Below are 16153 nucleotides of genomic sequence, written 5' to 3'. Positions count from 1 at the left end.
TGAGCCTGAAGTGACAAGTGCTCAGATGGACCTTTTCTTTTAAGGAGTCGAAAAGGAACGAAAGTGACTACTTTAGAAATATAGATAGAGGGTTTACCAAACTGATCGTAAAACTACAAAATACACCTTGGTGATAAATGATAGAGAAATTACCAAGGACTTATGTATGACAGTCAGTCTTCCCGAATGTTGTGTTCAATGCATTAGGATCGATAGGGCGACATACATGGCTTCCTAAGGATAAAGGATATCCGCTTATTGTGGTCTCCCAATATATACTCGACGGTACGGGGAGCACAAGTCTGTACTAGCACGTGTCGTATCAAAGAGGAGGAATCAACCAAACTTTGATGAAAACGATAGTTACCAGGTTTTACGACGCCGGAACATGTCTCTAGCCTAGACTTTCTAGATGTGTTGCGTTAGGTTCCAAAGCATTTTTATGTTCATTGAGGTTTATTTTAGAGTTGATCTTGCTTAGAAGTTTGTCTTTCAAGGTTCACCGTGTGGTTTAGATATGAAATTCCTAAATATGCAATCTAAAATGATAAACAATCGTTTATGTTCTTTTAGCAATGAAAATCCTAGCTACAAAGGAAAGAAGATAACGATTTTCTTTCAACAGAGAGCATAGAGCACACACTAAATGCACTTCTCCTAAATCAAATTTCGCATGCAGTCACAATGCAACTACACATGCATGTATTTGTTTTCCACTTTATTAATGTGTGAATTCCAAAAGGAAAGCTAAGTACAGATCTGAACTATTTTCTTTCAAAGTGACATTTCAAATAATTTCTTTTCAAAACGAAAGGAAGACTAAGACGACACTTTTCGATTTTGAAATGAAAACTGTAAAACCACACTTCAAATACTAATATCTCAAATCAAGTACAATGACAAAAGTACAATAAACTATTTAGAAGAGGAAGACTTTACGACACTCTTCTTTTGATTCAGAATGACGATTACGACACTTGCATCAAAGATGACAGTTTGATTAGGCCACTTTTGACAAAGGAAGACTATAAATCATTGAAAAATACACAAAAACATTTACAATTCCTAACTGATGGAGGCTGAAAAATGTGAAGGAAGAAGTTTCAGCAAGAAGACACTGATCATGTACAGCAAAACTACTGAATAAAGCTGAAAACAAGGAGGAAAAAACCAACTTTCAAAGAAGAAAGCAGTATCACTCAATCATCGCACCTGCAACATAGGGAAACAGGGATGCATCTCACCTGCAACACATGGGAGGTGTGATGCATCCAAGTTGGACAGTTACAAACAGTGCGATGGACCAGGGAGCGAAACTGAGCTTGGTTTTTGCTCAATATTTGTAGCTAAGTTCATTGATTTAAGCTGAGTAATGATGGACAATAAAAACAAAGCATAAGGGTAAGATTTGATGAGGTTCTGAGCTACCACAAGGGCACTTAGAATGCTTTGTAAATCAGATGTTCAGTTCATAAACCAACCCAGAGATTGATTGAAGCAGTGTTTATCTACTTCGCAATTGCATAACAAAGGCGTTTTGAAGGCTAGCTGGCTAACTTCAGGCTCCGTCTGTAGTATATAAAGCAAACAATAAACAAACAAAACAAACTATTCGTTTCCCAGTGGAGTCGCCATTTTGTTTCAGGGAAAACTAGTGTCGATTTGAACTGCTAGTTCCACTAAGACGAGTAGCTATCTTAGAAACAAACAATGAAATATTTTCAAGAGTTCCTTTAAGTGTGATAGATGGAAGAGAAGAAAAGAGGACCAACCTAGATCTCCTGTTTTGATCCTAGCTTGATTTCTCCTTTCCTTGATAGAATTTGCCACTCCTCACCTACTTGTCCCGCTTCAAAGAGTACCCGTAGAGTCAAAGTAACAACAAACTATCAAAGCATCTTCATCTAAAACATCATAAACAATGCAGAATCAGAAACACATTGACCATACAATTGCATTCATAAACAATAAGCTTCACAAATACACGATTATATGGAGGAAAACTCAAAGAAGTTTATTAATAGTAATGTAAGAGAGGATTACGACCCGACTGTCTGATCCAGCATCATCCTCCAAGTTGTAGAAGCCCTCTTCACCTCATGAACAAGAAAATCACCCAACAATGCAATGTCTCTTCTCACCAACAAACCAACAACGCTTCCTTACAAAATACAAAATTCCAGTCTCTAGATCTCTCAGATGAGGGATCCATTTATAGTTGTCTTACGAGGGTGTGAGTCAACTCTGGGTTTTTGGTTAGTGTCATTCCACTGATAGTTCTTGGTTCCACTTGGAGGTTTCATGATCTCTTACTCATCCTTGGGCGAATTCAGAGAGGCAAGTGTCACAGGAGAAGTTTCTGGAAGATTCCATGATCATCCACCTTGCAAACTGTCTCTGCCATTTGTCTATTCTCGCTCATTGCACCCCACAAAAGGCCATTTTAGTATGCATCGCCCCTGGCCAGTTTGGCAGTTAGTATGCATCGCACCTTGCCCATGGAGCAGTCTGTATGGCCCAATTTTGGCCAGTTCTGAGTAGTTTTTCAGGTGGAACTTCTGGGAAATGATGTAATTAGTTGACCATGATCCTTTAGGGTATGAAACAACACTTTTAGGGACTTAAGGATCCCTTAGTTTATGGACATATGAGTTTGGGGTTGTAGTGCCCAAATATGTCTATAACAGCAAGAGAGCTTTAGTTAATTAAAATATAATGTGGTTTAGGATATTAATAAAATAGTATCTAAATATTGATTTATAAAGCATGTGAAACAAATCAATCATGAACATAATCATATCAATTGGACTATCTCGAGTTGGAATTTAAGTAAAATGTATATGATTTAAAGTAACCAATTTCACAACAGTCTTTTATGATTAAAGATCAGGAAAACTAGTACTAGCCATATTGATGACGATCATTGATTAATGAATAACATTAAAATCGATAGTAGTTAAATGTTGTTTCAGAACTTAGATGTTAATTTGTGACTTATATGACTTATAGCCTTTGATGCATTATTTGTAGGTGTGCTTCTTATGAAAACAATTTGTCAATCTTCATTTTGTTGTAGACCTATTAGTAAGTTCTAGGCAACCGACTTGCTTTGTTTGTTTTGAAACTGTTAAGTGTTTTCAAGTTTTGCTTTATAATTTGTCTATTGTTTTTTGAATTTGTTACTAAGAGAGAAACAAATGGCCCAAAGAAACAATTGCAAAAGCACACAGGAAGAGCTACATGCATAGAGCCAATATATCTTAATGCTCAACCAAGATATCTTAATGCTTAGTCAAGATATTTTAATGCTAATGGATAATATATTGGAACTTCAACAAATGCTTAGGCGATTCTAACTAGATGTCGTAAGAATGTTGTCAGAAGAGCTCTTGCAAAACATGAACAAAGTAATCATATCTCCCTTTTAACAAAATAATTAGTAGAAGCGTTAATCTCGAGAAAAATGTTCAATTAGTAAAGAAATCATTACCAAATTTTGCTATTTGCTCAAACAATTTTGAAATTCAGTATATGCTAAAGGCTAGGTATTGTAATATTCTCGGCACAGTAAAAAAACACGTTGGACTATTATGGAATATAGAGGTATGTATAGATGCAAAATAGTTTATAAGTTATATCATAGTCTTGCTTAAATTAATTTAGAAATTTGTTTTAGCTGTGTATGATAGTGACTTATTTAGATATTTGTTTATATCTTGCATGAAATAGTTTTTTTTATAGAAAGAATACTAGATTGGTCGACAATGTAAACAATGAAAACCATGATTGTAGAATTAACAACAGTGTCACTGAAAAATGATTCATCGATTATCTTGCGTAACCGAGTTGTAATATTGTCTGAATAGTTATAAAACTTGCAAATATGATAATTCAATAAAATAATGTAAGAAACGAGAGTACAAGAAAGCAAACACGACATAACATAGTACAAAACATATAACCTAAACAAAATACTTCATTGAAATAGGTTTTTGTATAATGTCGTATTAGCATTTGTAATAGTAGAAGCAATCACCTTGTTTTCTCTAATGATTGCATTCCTTATCTTTTTTCTCATAAGTATAGTATATTGCTTGACAATGTGAAATCATATCCCAATCATCTGGTAAAATGAAAGAGATATTCAATAATAGTCCAATTCTTGAACTAGAAACTATAAGGCAATGTTAAGATGCTTGACAATGCAAGCAATAAGAATTATTTTGTTACTAGATTGCTCGATAATGTAAACAAAGAAAACCATCTTCATATACGTATAATCATGTTTTGATGGTTTATTGTAAATGTACCAAGCAGAAATGGAGTTGTCCTTATTATTGCTACATCTACGATCTTTTTGAAAAGGTTGGGCGACTTGGGTTGGAAGGGCCGAAAACAATATTCAACTAAGAATATGTTGTAGTAGCTACAACCACCCTCCAAAATTTTGCCTTAGCTTCATTTTGGAGCCTCCCTACCAACCATCCTTAGCAACATGTCTTGCACTATCTAGGTACATATGCTTCAGTTGAGTTTCAGTGGCTTATCAGCTTGTGTTTGCTAGCTTGTTTTCCTTCCACCCGCAAGCTGACATCCCGAGACTTGGTCATTATCTGGCTGTTGTGCTCACTTGGAAAATTGCGCAGAACTAGAGGGGAACCAACCTTCCTCTCCAGAATTGTGCAGAGTATCAAGGCAACCTGCTGCTCTCCAAAAATGTGCAGAGCAAGTAGGCAACCTTCCCTTTGAAAATTGCATAGAGAAGCCCATCACTGGGCTTGCTCTCAAAATTTGCGCAGATCTGGCTGAAAGCCTGGGCTTCAGTACAGAAATTACACAAAGCCTAAGGGGCAACTAGACCCACTCAGCCCAGAAACTGCGCAGAAGTCACTTTAGGGCTTGCAGTTCGTTGCATGTGCTCCCACGTTGACCGGTTCCCTCCAGGACTGAGCAATATTGATTTGCATGCATGAGTTTCTTTTCCCGAAAAAGAAGTAAGCAAAAAAGCAAACAATATCCCTAAATTTTAGGGATCCATTTTTAGCAGCTGGGGGTTACATGTAAAAGCCGTTTCAGAAACCTCCCGTCAAGTGCTGCTTTTCCCTAGATTTGTGGCATGCGTGTCATATGCCTCAATCTTGTTAAAACTATTTATTCGACGCTTCAGATCTCATTCCTCACTTCGATCTTGGAGCTCTCACATCCCCCATCACATCTAGGAGCATTCAGCACACTCAACTCAACTTTTTCCAGGTAAGTCTGCTTTTCATGTCTTTCACTTTTTGTATTTCGATTTGTGTCAGTGATGTTTGCTTGGTTTTGTTAAATGCTTGCTGTTGTTTTAATGCACATTAGCTTGTAGAAGCATTGTTTCAAGTTTTCCATTACATCTCATTACTGTCGCATGCATGACAATGTTTTTGCACTAACGATCACTATTGCGGTGACTCACTTCACACACTTACTTGTTTTCCCATTACTGAATCATGCACTCATTATTTGCATGGATGGTCATTCACTCTTGTCTGCACTCAGCTTTGCATATACATTCAGCCTTTACATGTTTTCAGTCGCCCGTCGACGGGTCTGGGCTACCTTGGCCAAGACCTTGCCTTGCCCGTCTTACACTGCGTATTTCTGAGAGTGAAGGCTCTTCCTTCCTCCCAAGAATTGCGTAGATATTGCCCAACATTGGCCTCCCAAGCTTGCTCTATGCAATTATGAGAGGCAGTGCCCCGTTGGCGCTCGTAATTGCGTATATTTAGTTGACCAGGTTGCAGTCATTACTAACTAAAACTGCGCATTACGCAGTTTTAGTCCACAGTAGGCCAAGATGGACTGTGGTCTACGCATTTTCAGTAGTTAGTCAACCCACTTACAATCCAAACTGTGTTCTGCGTAGTTTTGGCAGTCAGTTTCCCAGCCTCAAAATTGGGCAAATCTTCCAGTCAGTCCTCAAGTTGCTTTTTGTTTTCAACTGATAGATTTCTTGCCATGAGTGTGCTCTGTCTCCAGGTATCACAGGTGTTTGTCTGTCTCTCAGCATTACAGGTACAATGGCTTCCAAGAGAGCAGGGTCAAAGGACACCGTTGACAGTGCAACTGGAGATGCAGTCGAGCAAGTGTCTATGAGATTGCCCATCTATGAAGACACTAAGTTTTTCATCAATGACATATTTTCAGGCACATTTGAGGAGAATCTGGAGGACTGTAGAGTCTATGTCAACATACACAAGTCTGGATTATACCAGATTGCATGAAGGTATTCCCTGTTTCCATGCGTGGACATGATCCACTATATTGTCTCACATATTGATCTGGAGACACTGGCATTGAATAGTGTCAGTGGAACACAACTTGTTACCTTCAGGGCAAAGGACTTTCAGGAGATGTATCACTTGCCGTAACCGGTGATCACTATGGATACACCCTTCGCCAGTGATCCGGATTTAAACAACAACATAACAAATTATAGATATAACCATAAATAGAAATATGCAATGGAAATAACACTTCATTTCATTAATATCAAATACTGAAATATGCTTACAAACAGAATGGAAATAAGACTAGCTCGGGCGATGGTAGCTTATCTATGAGAAGAGATTTGGCGGCTACATGCCTTTGAACTATGTTACAATGAGGCTCAAAGGCCTATTTATTATTTAGAAACAATGGAAAACCCTAAACATCCAAAAACCTAACCCTAGGAGATGAAGCGCCAAACTATGGGCCTTGTTTGGATAAATTGGTACATCAACTTCCCGGGGTTGTAACTTTGGCATAATATCTCTGTTTGACATGCACAATACCTCATTAGAAAGATATATCTGATTACTACAACCTTCTAATGAAAAAAGTTAGTATAATACCCATGTCGGTCCCTATTTTCCCAAAAAATATCGTTTAGGGCCTCAAAACGGCTTCGAAAGTTTAGGACCCGAAAAACTGCCAAAAATAGTAAATTGTGCTATAGATAAGGAAACTAAAAAACTAAAGAAACAATGGTGGGGGTCCAAGTGGAATAGGTGGGTGGCCACTAATATCCACCTGGATCAACTAGACCCAACAACAATTCAAAGTCAAGAGACATCTTGAAGAGCTGGGTGAAAGAGCCATCTAAGCTTCGACAACACCCAACCAAGTGTACAAGACAAGGATACTGTGGAAGGCATATCAACTCTTGGTCATCTACGCATACTGCTTATACGGCCAAGAGAGCACATAAACCTTCTCGTAGAGTTGGGTGATTGTGTTGGATTAGCTAGCGAACGAAGGAAGACCTTTCAACTAGTTCGACATGCTGGTTCTCAGTGTGAAGGAACAAGTAGTAGAAGCTCGACATTTGCGCAAGGGTAAACAAGTGAAGATTTTCATGTCCGCTTACATACTTGATGCAGTCTGTGCCCATCAACAATTCCCAAGCTTGGGTTGGGCATGGACACCTTTAGAAACAACTATACACAATTATTGCAGGTTGTTCTCTGGATGCAACTTCCTTGGAGTTATTATACAACTATTGGACCACTTCATCACCTTGGTGTACAAGATGATCTTTGAGCAGGATCCACCTTGCATGTCATAGGAAGCGATGGAGGCATTGGTTGACATAACAGATTGGTATGCCTCACCCCTTGGCACCTTCATCTGAATGTATAGCACGGAGAAGGCTTCACATGTATTACCGAAGTTTTCCATGGATAAGCTAGTCATGTAAGAAGTTTCATATCACATCTCAACAGGGTTGTTAGTAGGAATGCATAGGAAGAAGAAGTCACCTTGACCCACTCTTCCTTTGTGGATCAGGTTGTATGAGATCTATAATCTCAAGCATGCTGAGGCTGAGACAAAGGAATTCAAGGAGTTCACCTTTGGCACTAGAAGTTTCAATCCATACGAATCATATTGCTTCGTGAAGGACCAATGTGCAAGAGTGTATCATCCTTGGATCCATGGAGCGTGTCATTGGCCCGAGGAAGACCCATGGAGATAATGCTATCACTTCTCAAGGCCCAATGAACTGGTCAGCATGGCTGTAGAATGGTTAGCAATGTAGAAGGCAACAACATCTCAGAGAGCAGCATCATCAACAACATCAGAGGGCAACAGACTTGCAGTTGACAAAGGCAAGAGGAAGGTTGCAAACAGCGCAGAGGCAGAGCAAAGCTGCAAGTTCAAAGAAGATCCACTTGTGTTGAAAGCAACTTAGGAGATTGAGGCAAAAAGGTGACAGTGTGATTGGAGGATCGCGCAAAGGCAAAGAGAGAAGCGGAAGATGGAGGAAGAATAAAAGGAGTTGTAGGAGTTGAAGTAGCAACTTAGGGAAGAATAAGAGTTGCGTTGAAGAGAGAAGGAAGTGCAAAAGGAACATGAACAATAGGAGGCACAACATGCATGCGTTGATGAAACTGTGCCTATACAAGTTATTGATTCATCCGAACAGCTGGCACATAACAGACAGGGTGAGCAGTCGCAGGAGCAAGACTTTGCTCAAGAGATTGAACCGATTCTAGAGCAGATGGACATGGATATGGTTTAGCCCAAGTTAGATCAGGACATTGACCTCATGCCTAAGAACCAAGAGTTCACCCCACTAGCTTCACCAGATCTGGAAGTAGAGCAAGTATGAAGTGATTAAGGAGACACTGAATCCTTGAGGACAATATGGCAGCGGATGTGGATAGCATATAATTCGACGAGTCGTAACACAGAGTTGTGCAGTGGCATAGAGTGCCCACTTTGGATGTCCATGTATCTCCTGCGCAGTTTGAAGAGCGAGTGATCGTGTCTGATGTGCGCAGACATCCAACTGCATTGGCCGATGCTACAAGGGCTTATGCCGAAGCCACTAGCTCAAGTGTTAGATTCTTGATAGCTGATAATGAGTGCATGACTAAGGAGTTACAAGGGGCCAAGCAGGGAGAAGAGAAAGTTACAACATTCAGCAAAGCAGAGTTGAGGAGAGAGATATTAGATGAAGTATTGTCTCTCGAGACAATCATGCAGAAGCTGTACTTCAGATTTGTCACCGTGCATAAGTCAGTTGTCCATCTTAATGGTTGGCAACAACATTGTGCTAGGAGAGCATGCATCTTGTCAGACTTACACATTGTTGTCGATCACATGCAGATATGGAAAATGAGGTACAAGGGAGCCCCATTGCACTTGCCAAAGATGATGAAGCCAAAGGCGGTGGAGTTGAAGGAGCGTATCCGGAGTCAGATCCAGAACTATGAGGAACTCTCGCAACTCATCACTAGTTTACAGGCTTCACATGCACGGGTGTTCAGGAGCATGGATGTCATTGTGTGCATGCATGTGATCCCATCCATTGGTACACTCACCAAGGTGAAGACAAAGAACCAAGTCCGACTGGAGCTTGATATGTACTTTGATTAGTTGATGTGCATAGGCACTAGTGCAAACTTGCAAATCAGCGCAGACACCATGATGTGCATGTTATCCAATGAGTTGGATAGAGGTGCCAAATCAGTGTACCCAAATGAAACAGAGGCAAGAGTTTGATTTCAGAAGGATGTCACCACAGATCACACAGACACCATAACAGAATACCAATCTTGGCATCAGGGCATCAGTTTGCCATCGTCGATCATTAAGAGGATTTCGAAGAGTTAGTCTTCCCACAGATGTCCTAGTCTTGGTGATGTATTGCATGGCTTACTCAAGCCTATTTTTGTCTCACATGGGTACATGTGCAGATTGTAATGTAAACATGTTGTAAAAGTGAAAGACCAAGTGTTAATAGTAGAATGTAACAATCATGTGTAAGTTGAAGAGTCGTGAGGGAATGTGAAGAGTCACAAAGGGGAATGTTAAGGGTCACCCCACTCTTTGCTATTTAAAGAACCTCATAACTCATTATACATGCTTTTGGGATCCAAGCTTCCTATAGGGATAACTTAGAGAAATATTGGAGTGTATTGTAACAAGCCTTCGCTTCTCCACAGTGAAGAGCTAGTACATCTCTTTGGAGGAGCAGGCGGCAGTGACTGTAATGTTCCACTATCAGGGCTAGTGGTTGTCATGTTTGTATGTATGATTGGATCTTTCACTCTTTTAATATAACATAGCCAACATGTTTCATGCATATGTTGTTATTGCAGTTCGGTTATCCTGGTTACTCTAATGAAGTATGTAGCTGTAATTTACGCATGTATGTATGGACTATTCCGTATGCGTTTGTATGAATTTTATCAAAGCGTGTTGTTGATATAATCCATCACTTTGGATCGTCGCCTATCCTTCTTTCCATCTTGTGATCTCTTTTTGCTCGTGTGTTCCCTTTCAAGCTACATGTTATCACAGGTTTCTAAGGGGCGCACTCTTCCCCCCTTCCATGTATTAGAGCCTTTCATGCACCTTCCTTGACTTGCTGCAAGGTCACACCCTTTCTACCAACAAGGACATATTACTTACCTCTGTGCGCAACCGCAGTCAAGGCGATACCGTACTACCCACTGTTGGGACTCCTACTCCAAATGGTCTGAGGTCTAGTTGGGACTTCTTATAGGGGATATCCCTTGACATGTTGGCAGGTCCAACACCATCAAAATTTTTGGTGCTAGAAGGAGGTCCATATGACAAGATGAGTCCTCACATGCTATTTTGAATCTTTGCACATCTATCATGGAAATCGTTGTAATGAACCCTCCGTGATGTTTGTCCAATGCACATTCCTTCAAAGTCATGAAGGAGTTCTTTGATCACTTGTCGGAACTCACATATGATGGTGAAGGCGAAGTGACCTGGCTTGAGCACTTAGATGACTTCCTTTCATTATTGGGGAATGAGGAAGAGTTTGATGATGTAGAGGTCATCATTCTACTTTCATACACACTTCACGAATCGCCGAAATTATAGTGCCGTAACTTTCTTACCAATTGTGTGCACTCATTTAAGCACTTAGTGATCTAATTGAATTTGTTTTCCATCATTTTTATCCTGAAGTTATTGACAAGAAATTGTTAAAACAATGGAAGGTACTGCATGAACTGCCTAGCGATTTTTGGAAGCGCTTCCGTCCACTCATGTTTAAAGCTCTGAAGAGTTAGATGAAATTCAAATATCTCATGGATAGATTTGAATATTGCCTTCACAAATCACTCCATCCCAAAATGAAGATAAAGTTAAAACCCCGCTCAACATACTTCAGTGACGAAGCTGCACAATCACAAGCGGACACAGTCGATGTCACAAGTGATTGTCTGCCTTCCCCTCATCAAACAACTCCACCCTCGCAGAGTGATGTGGGAGAATGTGCACACATGTCTATTCAACTGTCACATCCTCCCACCCTCACTACTCTCAATTTCTGCATAGATTTGGTTGGGAATCCCATGGGTTGTCATATGCACTTGTTACCTCAACCTCCATCTTTGTGTTCTGCTGATCCTTCGATGGCACTGTCTTGTGTTCTTCCATTCCAGACTCTACACCTGTTGTGAACGAGGATCGAGCCATCGACGGAGTTGATGTTGCACAACCAACCTGCATTGTCATTTATGATGAGTATGACTGGGAATCTGAACATCAACCTGTGGTGAAGGATGACCTCCTTCTGTCTGTGCCTCCTCTACTTTTTCCTGACATCTTTGGTGATTCTGCTATCTCTGATTTTCCTTGTGTAAATTCATCCATGGATGCATCTACTTCTGATCATTCACAAAACACACCCGATGTCAGTCCATCATTTGACAGTGGAGAGGACAAATTATTCATTGAAAATCCACTTGATTTTTCATCTGCTTTTTCTGGAAACGTAGAGGGTGAACATTCTTGCTTCTCATCTACCCCTCTGTTTGATTCATTAGATCATGAGGATGCCGATGAAATCATTGATTTTTCTGATCGTAGCTGTCGTGATCTATTTACTCCTATATTCAATCACGATGTTGATTCTATCATTGTTGATATTTCAAATCCACCTGTTTATGATGATCTATCTGTCGACAAAGTCGAAACCCCGCAGGTTGTCGAGGAATTTCAGCCCAAGTTGATGGTTATGTCAGGCCTTCACTGTCTTGAGGTTAGTTTCACTTCCGATCAGTAAATTGTTGAAACACCCAAGGCTCCTCATCACTCATCTGTATGCATTTAAGATCAATCCAACACATAGATTTTGCTTCATCCACTCGAACCACATGATCCCATCGCTCATGCATTGGAGGAATCATACACAATAGGCACACTTGCGAGACGAAATTTATCTCTGTTTCTCACGTTTGCTTTCCTGTCACAGTCAAGAGAGTGCATATGCTTAACATTTGCACGTAATGTATCACAACACCATGGTAAGTCCACAGAGTGCATGTCGTGTGCTTTCACTTTTTCTTTTCTGTGGACACATTTAAACTCAGAGTGTCTTTGTCTTCATTGTTATATATTTCATGTTTGCTGGTTCACTGGATTGTGCTGTTTGCGAAACATGCCTTCACCAACATGGGTCAACCAATGCGCCAATGGCTGCATTGGAAATATTAATTCACGTGATCAAACCCATGCACCATTAGCTTAGGAGTAGGAGTACTGTTTTCTTTATGTTTTGTTTGCTTGCATGCATGTTTGCTTTCTTTCTTTGTTGTTTGTTTTCTTGCCTGCTTGCTTTGCTTTCGTATGTGCTTCTGCTCTTTGATTTTTTTTATACGACCCTTGAAACAAGCAAGGTAAAGTACAAGGGGACTTGTACAACTCTCAATACTCGGCTATCTATTGTCCTCTCTCTTTATGCATAACTTGTTGTCTTCAGTCAATGATACACCAGTGGAAAATACGTTCTATTTGAAGTGAATCGTGGTGAAAACACAATGCTTGTGTGCTAACTATTACCACCTACTCTAGGCGGTTCTTTTGGGTTAACCCTTGTTAGCCCAGTCAAGTAGAGTAAGGTGAGGGGGGAAACCTTAAACAAGTATGTCAGAGGTATATACAAAATACTTCTTTGAAGGAACAACCTCTTCTACTCTCAATAAGTTGGAATCCCTCTTCTGCCTCTAAAATAAATAAGTGCTTATGCACAGTTCTTGAAAAAATGAAAAAATGAAAATGTGAAAATTTTTGAATAAAAAAATGAATAAGGCAAAAGAAGTGAAATGCTTCCCGCACAGAGATGTTGAAATATGGCAACAAGAATATTCTAATTTAATTTATCCTTGAATTAAATTGTGAATTAAAATCGAATTTAGTCTTAACATCTACTTGGAAATAATTAATTAATTAATTTTAAATTAATTAGTTGGAGAAATTCAAGTTAGAAGTCTTTCTGAAGTCATGCAAGAGTTATCCATTAAATTAAGGAGATAAGATTGAGTTATATTTGAGTTGTAATTAATTAACTCAATTTACTGAGTTAAGTCCTGTTCAATTAGTTCCAAACTGTTTGAGGAACTAATAGTGAGTTAACAGTCAATTGATGCATTAATGCACTCAACTAGTGCTACTCTAGTTAACTGAAGATTCCCTCATCAGAAACTCATGCATGTCTATTCTAAGAAAGACCCAGTTGAGATTAAAGTCAAGGACAATGTACTATCAATTGCATGTGTTTTCTCATGGAGAAAACTCATGCATGCAGTCAAGGATTTATCCTTGAGGATTGTGCAGTTTTGGTGGATGAGTTTTCCACTTGGTAAGAGAGAATCATCCACAAGGAACAACACAAGGAAATAGGAGCTTGGAGGGAAGAAAGGAAGGCTAGAGAGAAGCCAAGATTGCCTGTGAGCATCTGTGAGGATTGTACTGAGAGCTGAGTAGCTATGAGAGCTAAGGCTTTGTATAATTCCTATGCATTTCCACCATGTCTGATAATACAATAGTGTGTGGGGTTTATAGCTGAGGCTTTCCCCAAAGTATTTTCATGTGTATTGTGCGATTGATTCTTCTTCTAGTTATATTGTTCAACTCGATCTTTAAGCTTCCGCAAATTGATAGTAGAAGTAGGTTCTTGTATTCTGCCTTGATTTATATTGCATTATCGGGTTAACCTACCATCAGATTTTTCTACATGGTATCAGAGCTAGATTTGTAGAAATTATCTACAAGGGTATCGAAGTTGTGAACAATATATTGAGAACAGAATTTGAAGTTTGAAGTTTGAAGTTCGGGGTTGCAGGTGCAAATCGAATTCATATCATACTTCAAGGTTGGCCAATGGTGTTCTATGGCTTGAGACTTGAGTATGCCTTGGAAGGTAGCTCAAATTACATAGCATGGAAAGATAGAATGGAGGCTGTATTAGAAGACAATGGCTCGAAGGAATTCAGTGATCAAGAAATCCCAAAGCCAGCTTCAACTAATGCACAAGAGTTGGCTGAGTGGAAGAAGTGTGTGGCGAAGGCGAGACGGATCATCCTTGAGGGAATTCGAGACCATATTGTCTCGAGTCTCCATGGGAAGGATACTCCATTTTCAATGTGGAAGACATTGAAGGACCTCTACTAGAATAGTAGCAACTAGAGGAAATTGGTGCTCAAGGATAAGCTTTGAAGAATTAGGATGGAGAAGGGAGATATTATTTCCACATATCTGAACAAGCTCACCACCTGCAGAGATGAGCTTGGCAGTGTGGGAATAACTACTGTCGATGATGATATGGTGAACCTCGCTCTCCTTGGCCTTCCAAAGAGTTGAAATAGCTACCAGGACTTTGTGAATGGAAGGGAGAAACTACCAGATTGGGAATGACTGTGGTTGGATCTTATGCAGGAGGAGATCAGGGGGAGAACATGAGATGGTTCTTCATCCAAGAATGATGATGAAGAAAATATGGCCTTAGCAAGTAAGGCAAGGAAAGGGAAGGGGAAGGCTTCCCATTTCAAGTCGAATTCTTCTCACGGAGGGAAGAAGGGTGGCATGTCTAAAGTAAGATGCTTTAATTGTCACAAGATGGGAAATTATGCGACTAATTTCCCATCGAAGAAGTCCAAGAAGGGATCCTCGGAAGGATCGAAAGGTGAGGCATTAGCCTCTTAGTTCGAAATGGAATTTACCCTCATCGCATGCATGGTGTCATTGATGATGGGTTGTGTCTGGTATCTTGACAGTGGAGCTTCATTCCACATGACCGGTGATAAAAAAAATTTCAGTGCCTTGGAGGAGAAAGACCTCAAGATGCGCATAGAGATGGGTGATGATGGAAGGTATATTGTTTCAGGAGTGGGCATGGTTGCTTTTCTGAGGGAGCATTTAGCTCCTCTCACCTTGAAAAATGTGATGTATGTGCCTGGACTGAAGAAGAACTTGGTCTCGGTCGCGATGTTGGAGGAAAAACACTACGATGTTGTCTTTAGTAAAGAAAAGGGGTTCCTAAGACACATAGCCATGGGTCAGACCAAGAGGATAGGGATTTAGGTGAATAATCTCTATAAACTAGAGGTAGATGATTGTGCAACATTGAGTACGAAAGCATAATTGGCGCAAAGGCAAGACATTGGCAAGTTGTGGCATAGGCGGTTGGGCCATTTGCATCATGGGGCTTTGAAGATAATGCAACAGATATCTACAGGACTTCCCAAAGGTAAACTTGAGCAAGTTGACACATGCTAAGGTTATACCTTGGGAAAGTACACCAAGTCATGATCAAGACAGTCGAGCAGAAGCTATCTTAGAGAAAGTTCATACTGATTTGTGTGGACCATTCTCGACAACATCCATAATGAAGCAAAGGTATTATGTGATTTTAATTGATGACTATTCTCGTAAATGTTGGATTTATTTCATGCAAAAGGAGGACCAAACCTTCACAAAGTTTTGTGAGTTCAAAGCTTTGGTCGAGAAAGAGTTAGGGAAGAAGATCAAGGCCTTGAGAAGAGATAATGGTGGAGAATATGTCTCTCAAGAGTTTAAGGACTTCTATGCAGTGGAAGGAATTAAACGAAAGTTGACGACACCTCATAACTCACAGTAGAATGGGGTGGCTGAGAGGAAGAACATAACTATTGTAGGGTCAACATAGGCAATGTTGCATGACCAAGGCCTACCACTTCACTTGTGGGTTGAGGTATGCAACACAACAATCTATTTGCAGAATAGAAGCCCACATCACATACTTGGGATGAAGACAGCAGAGGAAGCTTTCTCCGGTAAGAGACCAGATGTGGGTCACTTCAGGATATTTGGCTCATCGGTATATTGCCAT

The sequence above is a fragment of the Pinus tabuliformis genome, chromosome 8, assembly GCF_031772625.1.
Source record: "Pinus tabuliformis cultivar Carrire ecotype Pingquan chromosome 8, CPIR1, whole genome shotgun sequence".
Taxonomy (NCBI): Eukaryota; Viridiplantae; Streptophyta; class Pinopsida; order Pinales; family Pinaceae; genus Pinus; species Pinus tabuliformis.
The sequence above is the reverse complement of the archived record's forward strand: the minus strand, read 5'-3'. Positions refer to the sequence as shown.